Source organism: Elephantulus edwardii, unplaced genomic scaffold, assembly GCF_000299155.1.
Source record: "Elephantulus edwardii isolate Elephantulus edwardi_28Jun2011 unplaced genomic scaffold, EleEdw1.0 scaffold00140, whole genome shotgun sequence".
Taxonomy (NCBI): domain Eukaryota; kingdom Metazoa; phylum Chordata; class Mammalia; order Macroscelidea; family Macroscelididae; genus Elephantulus; species Elephantulus edwardii.
The window spans coordinates 8,782,621-8,791,527 of record NW_006399890.1 but is presented as its reverse complement, the minus strand read 5'-3'; positions in this window follow the sequence as shown (position 1 = coordinate 8,791,527).

The following is an 8,907-nucleotide window of genomic DNA, read 5'->3' as shown; positions in this document are numbered from 1 at the left end:
CCTGCCAGCACTGAGGGCAGGAGACAAAATAAGATCACCAGTTTTCAGGATATAAACTGTTTCACTAACAATAAATGAAAATATTTGATCTATGATTACTTAGTTTTTTGGTTTTTTTCATTTCTAATACAATTATTGGGGCATAGTACACATGGTCTGAAAAGAAAATGAACAGGTTCGTCCTGGAGAGGATTAAACCAGGATGCTCCTTGCAGGCAAAGATTCTGAAGCTTCATCTGACATACTTTGGACATGTTGCAAGGAGGGACCAGTCCCTGGAGAAGGATTAAAGTTGGTTGTCATTATATTCTGGAGGAACATTCTTTTAAGAATTCTTCTATCAAAATGCTGTACTGAGGTAACCTAGGGTTGCTGTGATGCTGAACCTTGTTCCATTGGGGTGTCAACTGTTATAATGATTACCTATGATGGACAATGTTTGGTGAAGCTCCCAGTTTAGTACAGATTTGGAAGCAGGAGTGGCATCCACTTCCTAAACAACAGGCTGCTGGAAACTCTGTGAACTTTGATAAGTGTCAATAGGTATAGAAAGGCTTCAGGCCTTTTGTTGATAGAGTTGCTGAGTCATACTTGACTCAAAGGCAATCAACAACATAAATGAAAATATATTTCTAACAAATTTATTCTTAAAAGCCAAGAACACCCCAAATATTCATCAAGAATGAATGAACAAATTATTATACACCTAAGCAATGGAATTCAACAGCATTTTTAAATGTGAACTATTGATATGTGTGATATCAAGGGTATATCGCAAGATTATACTGAGATTTTTTTAAAAAAAGATAAAAGTATTCACAATTTATGATGCCCCAAACCCCCCAAAAGAATATATATAATAATAGAAAAATATCAGTTGTTAACTTGAGGCAGGGATCTGGGTGGTGGTTGTTGTTTATTGCCTTCGAATGAAGCAAGACTCATAGTGCCCCTATGAACAAAAGGCCTGAAGCCCCTCTACAAGTATCTACATTTGTCAAAGTTTATAGAGTTTCCAGAGGCAAGTTGTTTAGGAGTGGATGCCACTCCTGCTTCTAAAGGGATTTGGGAGGATGTTATAAAAGAACTGAAGGCATACACTGAAAAACAATGTGAACTTTGTACATAAAAAAGTATAAAATAGAGATTTCATTTTATAAAAATTGAAAGTAGCTTTGAAGATTGATGAAAATCTTTAGTAAACTGCCACACAAACTTAAAAAACCAAAAAATACTGCTGTTTCATTGATTTTCACTCATGATGACTATGTATTACAGAGAACAGCTTCTTGTGAAAGCAAATTGACTGTGATGCTTAAGAAAAAAGCCAAGATTTTCCCCTGTGCATTGGCTGTGTTGGTTCACAATGGCACTCTTTAAATTAGCAGTTACTGCAACCTAGTAGAAGAAAAACATGGTATCAGGATTGGAAGAACACTCATTAACAATCTATTATACGTAAGTCCAGCTTGTTGAAAACAAAGAGAACTTGAAACACTAGTTTCAAAGACTACATCCTTCAGTATGGATTATGTTCAACAAAATGAAACAAAAATCCTCAAGTGCACCAACAAGCAAAATCATAATAAATGATAAAGGATTTCATTTTACTTGGATCTACAATCAATGTCCTTGAATGTTGTTATTTTTGTTGTTAAGTGTCATCAAGTCAAGATGACTCATAGCAGCCCCAAGAGCAGCTGATCTGAACACTGTCCAGTTCCGTGCCATCTTCACATTTCCTGACACTTCAGAGCCCATTGTGGCAGTCACCATGTCAATCCACCTGGTTGAGGTTCTTCCTCTCCTTCACCAACACTCTACCTTTTTGAGAATCATGTCCCTCTCCAAGGAAATGTCCATAAAAGCAGTCAAAAAAACCCACATTTCAATGGGAAATCCACAAAGGACTTCTCTAAAGTCTCCTCTTAAATGACTATGATGAGCCTGACTCAAGTCATGGTATTTTCAACCATATCATAAGAATAAGGATATAAATAAAATGGACTAAAACAGAAAAAAAAAGAATAATGATATAGATAATGAGTAAGGAAGACTAAGAATTGATATACTTTAATTGTGGTGTTGTGTTGGGGAATGTTGGGGAGGAAGGGAGGGCCTCTGGCTGGGACAGATTGCGTAAGCTCTGGATAAGTGCAAGTCTCACAACGGCCTTGAGTACAGCATAGAGAAAGCTCTCCTGTATTTGGCTGTGCCAGCTTGAGAAAGCTCACCACCTGGGAAGATGGCTGTGGCATGTGTTGAACTGGGAGTAGTCTGCATGAGGCTGAGGTTCTCCTATCCAATCCGCATGTCCCACGTCTGCAAGTGCACCCTATTCTGTCTTCCTGTTTACTTGCTTTTACATAAGTGTGCTGCAGCCCCCAGTAAAATTGAGCTGGATTGACTCTCTGGATGGCTTCTGGAGTGGTGTGTCTCCGTCGTGTTTACCCTTATCAGGGTGTTGCTGTTCATTGCTGGCAAACGAAGGGACAGTGACAGTGTTGGTAAAGAATGTTGGATATTCCTTGGACTGTCAAAAGAATAAATAAATCTGTCTTGGAAAAAGCACAGCCTCTGTGCTTAGAAGAATGCTTATCAGCAAAGATATCAAGACTTTGTGTGAAGTACTTTGAAAAGATTATTTGGAGTCGCTGGAGAGGAACATAACACATGGTTCAGCAAAAAGAGGTAGACCCTTAACCAGGTAAATTGCAACTATGGGCTCACCCATAGCAACAATTGTGACATTAGTGTAGGGTCAGGGAGTGGGGCTTTTTGATTATTGTTGTTGTATATAAAGTTGCTATGAGTTGGAACCAACTCAATAGCACCTAATAACAAAGTTAATTTGAAAACTTTCATTAGGAAAAGATATATATATATTAAAGTAAACAATCATATTTATATTGTGTATCATTTTAATATTTTAATTAAATGAAATAGTTTTAGTAAATTAGAATGGAATATATAAACTGAAAGTAGTGTTGCCCACACATTCTCAGAACAATCATGATATCACTTGTCTCAGAGAATATGAAACATAATGCACTCAAATTTTCAGGAAATATTTGCCTAGTTATGTCTTTGGCATTCCAATAAAGAATGTTTAGCCAATGTCATTTTTATTTAAATAAATGTGAGTGAGTAGGTCAAGAAACTTAAGTGTGAAACAATAGCCAGGAAGTAGATTGAACCAAAGAGAAGAAAAAAGCCCAAATGAACTAAAACCTCTGCAGGACTAACCAATTTGAAATGATACATTTTCACTCAAACAGGAATAGAAGGATTAACCTCCCATGATCTCAAGTACAGTGACTGCATTGTATATATTTAAGACACAAATCCCAGTCTTGGCTCCATTTACTCCTCCCCTTTCCCTGGAATATATGTTTGGTCCAAGTCTCATATCTAGTTATTCAGTAGATAACGTTGAGACACATAGCAGCCCCTCTTTCCCTCCCCTGCCTCACAGGTGAGCTAGACCTTGTAAGAGAGCAAGACTTACGCACATGTCATTCTAGGCTCCCAGCATTATGACTGGTATGCGGGAAATGTATGATACAATTGTGATATGAATGAGTCTTATTTCCAGTTCTAAAACTTTAAGTCTCTGCTTTTCTTGAATTCATTAAGCTAAATCTTTGGAATAGCAAGGAATATTTCTGTACCATAAATTCTCAGCATTGAAAAAATTATATTTTTTGTCACATCTCATTTAATTCTGTTCATTTGCATAGACCTTTCTCTGAGCAATGCAGACAACTCAATGCACAAATGGAATTGTAGTGGGGTTGTATGAAAACCTTTAAATATAATTGTTGTTGTTGAGCACTTTTGATTCAGAACCCAAACCCATAGCTGACCCTCTGGCAAGTTTTCAGAGGCCAGTTAATCACACAGGAGTAGATTGTACCTTCTTTGCCTGCAGAGGAGCTGGTGGCCTTGAACCAAGAACCTTTGGTATTTTAGCACAGCTTCTTGCCCCTAGGCCACCAGACCTCTTAATTAAAATTGTCATTTTAAATGCATCAGTATTAAAGTTCACTTAAATGACTCATCTTTGGAAGTATAAAATAAAAAGATTCTCAATTTAACTGCTCTTTAGGTTTTTTTTTTCTCTTTTCCTTTAGTAGAATTTAAAGATTTTTTTTATACTGCATGTTGCATTATTTAAGAATATATTATCAATTCATAAATGGATTCTTATATAGAATGCCTTCTTTCTCAGTATCAGAAAATCGATCTAATCTTAACTCCTGTACTTTAGTATACAAATGGCAGGCAAAGAGTATTCTTTTTAGTTGCATATTGCATGAATGATTATTCTTATGTAGCTACATAAATTTGAAAAACAGATATCAAGAATAGCAAAATGATGGTCAATTTTAATTTAGCATTTGCAAATGGACTTTAAATGTATTTCAATTAGCTTTATAGCTTAGGTTTCCTTCCATCCTACAGTTCTATAAAACACTATATTGGAAGAGCAGCAGCACCATAATGAAAATGCCTGTTTCCTTTTGTGATTTTTAAGAAAGTGCTTATGGAAGTAGAGCATGAATTTAGAATCCCATCACATGTATCTTGCACCTCAGCATCATCCTAAAGTCATAGATAAAACAAATTTGCAAATTTGCACACATGCCTCCCTTTGGGGATTTGGATAGGGAAAACAACACGCCCCCAAGGATTGAAAATATTTCTATGCTGGAAATTTCTCCAGCAACTATAGCAAATTAGATGTGGCCCAGAGGCCATAGACCAAAAAGAATTCCTGCTGTGGGCGAAGTTAAAATAGAATATAAATTGAAAATTCAGCTCCTAATATAAAATTGTATGCACAGTGCTTACTTACAGCAGCACGTACACCTAAATTGGAACAATATGGGAAAATCAGCATGGCATTTGTGTAAAGATGGTATGCAAATTTTTGTATACTTAACATTTTTATAAAATATAAGTTTATATATAATCTGCCTAGGATACAAATTAAAAGGAAAGACAGCACAGGGTAAGCAGTAATTATCTGTGAGAATTAGTACCACAGTTTTCAAGTCTTTCTATTTTTAAATTCGCAACAATAGGAGCCTACAGTAAGAAAAAAAGTAACCTTTTAAACATAAAATGATCTGATCATTCAAGCTGTTTGATTACCTGGAGAGAAAAGAAAAGTTGAACAAATACACACACACACACAGAGAGAGAGAGCATGTGTGCACCAGGGATGTGTCCTATATCTATACCTTTTCAATCTAAAATACAGATAATCTGGGAGGCTGGGCTCTAGGAGGAGAAATGTGGCATCAGGACTGGAGGAATACTCATCAACAATCTGCGTTATGCAAATGACACAACCCTGCTTGCTGAAACTCAGGAGGACCTGAAGTGCTTGCTGCATAAGGTCAAACCTTCAATATGGCTTGAGGCTCAACATCAAGAAAACAAAGATTCAACCCAAAATCTCTGTAAATGTTCAGTAAAACTAATAAAATTTAATAATAATTAAAAAAAACCAACAAAGATTCTCACCACTGGGCCTACTGGCAACATCATGATGGACGATAAAGAGATTGAGATTGTTGACAGCTTCAGTTTGCTTGGCTCCACAATCAACACTCTTGGTACCAGCAGCCAGGATATTAAAAGATGAATTGCACTGGAAAAGTCTGCTGTTAGAGACCTCTCCAAAGTACTGAAGACCAATGATGGCAATCTGCAGACTAAGATGTGCCTGATCCAAGTCCTAGTCTTTGCAATGACTTGCTATGCATCAGAAAGGTTTGTTCTATAGAGGGTTAAGCCAGGCTGCTCCTTGGAGGCAAAGATTCTGAAGCTTCCTCTTACATACTTTGAAAATGTTGCAAGGTGGGACCAGTCCTTGGAAAGAGACTTCATGATTGTGAGAGTAAAGGGCCAATGCAAGAAAGGAAGACCCATGATGACATGGATTGATTCAGTGGCTGGGGTAATGGAAGTAGGTATGTCAGAGACAATAAGATTAGCACAGGATAGAGGAGGGTTTAGGGCTGTTGTACATAGGGTCTCTATGAGTTGCAGGTGACTTGTCAGCACATAACAACAACATCAATACCCCCCACAGAGACACATAATTTTTTTTCTTACTTTAAAGCAATACATATATAATTTTTTTCTTACTTTAAAGCAAAATACCTTAATGGAAATGACCCTCAAGCGATTATAAGTAGAGAATGCTTTTGTAAAATTAAAATAATTTACTAAACCCCAAAACATAAAACACGTGTTTCTCTGTAGGCAGGGTAAAAAGAAAGGACCAGACGTGGTCTGCTCAGATTTCGCCTTGCAACTCTGTTTTCCTGATAGTCAACCACATAGAACCTATAGATTAGAAACGGAAATCATTACTTGAGATTTTGGATTATAAACTAGGCAGGGACATCTGGTGGCCTAGTAGTAAGAAGCTCTGCTAAAATCCCAAAGGCTCATAGTTCACATCCTCCAGTTGTTCCTCTGGAGAATAATGGACAATTTCCTCTTGTGTGAGTAACTGCCTCATACAACCCATCAAGGGTCAGCTATGGATTGGTTCTGACACAGTGGAACACAGCAATAACAACATGAAAGTATTGGAAATTGACATCTACTCAATTGACACCTTGACATCAAACACATGGCTTTTGATAAAATTGGCTCTCAGTGCATGTTTATTGATTTGCTGACTGGCTAGTTTATTTTCATTGGCCATCTGGTCTTTGTGATCTAGGATAGGATGGTGAAAATGCCGACGTCCAAAATTTTGTGTTGCTTGGGGGGCTTCCTAATACGTGATAGCTTGTCCATGGTATGAAGAATCATATAGTGTCTTAAATCTTGCTTATATAGCAAACATATAACAAATGCACACCTGCAATTTAGAGGTGACCAAAATTTAAAGAATTTATTAACCTTTCCTGTATTCAGTGGCATGTATTTAGATGCGTTATGTAATTATGTTGTTGCGAAACTTGTTACAATAAAATGCATATGGCAGAAAATATTAGACAATTACAAATAGCACGTAAGTGGGCTTTGCACCTTCTTTTGTACAGCAATGTGAGGAATAAACCCTCCAGAAAGACACAGTAAAGGACAATGGCTCCACTGCTCAAGCTATGCATACCTTATGCCATTTTGTTGTTGCATATTTTTGTCCTTTTATACATATACACTAAATATTTATATTAAAAATATGCAATTAGCTATGTCATTAAGAATCTGAATCCAGACTTCCTGTGTCCAAGTCTTGCCTCCCTTCTTACCAGGCATGTCATTTTGTGCAGATCAGTTTACTTTTCTACTTCTTGGTTTCTACCATTGTGAATGGAGTGTGAAAAAGGTACCTATTTGTAATATAAGGATAGAAAAAGTAATAGATGTAAGGATCTCAGAATGGTACCAAGTATACAATAGACATTCAATAAATATTCTCTCTCACCATTTTATCACTATATTATTCTTATTTTCCACAACAAAAAATGACATGAAATCTTCACAGGTATTTCTTGGAGAGGAGGTTAACCTATTGGCGTTGGTGACTGGTGCTGTAATGAACACTGGTATATACATTTATGCTTGCCTTTCTGCTTTCAGTTCTTTAGTATATACATCTGAAGGTGGAATTGCTGTGGGTCATATTATAATACCATGTATGACTTTTTGAGAAACCACATAAATCTTATCCATAGAGATGGTACCATATTGCATTCCCAGCAGCAATGGATGAAGGTTCTAGTTTATCCACATCCTTGTCAGAACCTGTTAGTTTTGTTTCAGTTTTGGATCATCTTAGCAACTTGAAGTGAAAGATTTTCTGTTTCTTCACATCATGTCATACTCTTATATTGCTTAATTGTAGCTTCTATTTAATATATATCATTCTAGGAGATCTCCTTTCCTCTTTCACTTCCTTTGGGGTTGTTGTTGAGTACCTTCAAGTCAGAGAACCAGCTTGTTGCTGACCCTCCAGTGGGTTTTCAGAAGCAGATAATCACATGGGAGGAGGTTGCTCGTCTTTCTCCCATGGAGCAGCTGGTGGATTCAAACAGCATACCTTTGCGGTACCAGTGCAACTCCTTATAATTATGCCAGCAGATCTCCTTTGGGGTAATTATATCATTATCTCATACCTCTATACTTTTAGCTCAACAATCATTTCTTCTGGGGGATGGGACACATTCACAACTCTCTCATACCCTGGTTTTAAAGGAAAAGTGGTAAAATCAAAACACCTTGTTATTTCTACTCTTTCCAAAGGATATGCATTGACTAGATAGATTCTCTACTAAGCAAAGATTATGCCCTCAGAGAGTTGAGTCTGGTGGAGGATACAGATGAATGAATAGACAGGTGTAAGATGGTATAACTACTGTGCTCAGGGTAAGCTCAAAATCCTCCAAGAGATACAGGGGAAGTCAGGAAGGGCTAAAGGAGTGACATCTATACAGGGACCTAACAGACAAGAGGAGTCAGCTGCATTGTTTGTACAAATGTGAGCAGTAAGCAAGAAATGGAGCTTCCCACCTGAACTGATTTTCTCTCACAACATGTCTCTGCTCTTTATAGGAACTGTACTCTATAGACTAAATGTTATAGTTTTCCATAAATTAGAGAGACAAGACACTCTTGTAGTTCAGTGGTAGAATTATTGCCTTCAATGTTTTAGAACAGAGTTTTATTTCTGGCCAACACATCGTATGTGCAACCACCATCTATCAGAGGAGACTTGCATATTGTTTTGATGCTAACAGGGACTTCCAAACTAAGATAGAATAAGAAGAAAGGGTTGGAGATCTACTTAAAACAAACAAACAAACAAAACCCAAAAAACAATGAAAATCTCATGTATCACAATAATCTATTTTGCAACTGATTTTGTTGATAGCCCGG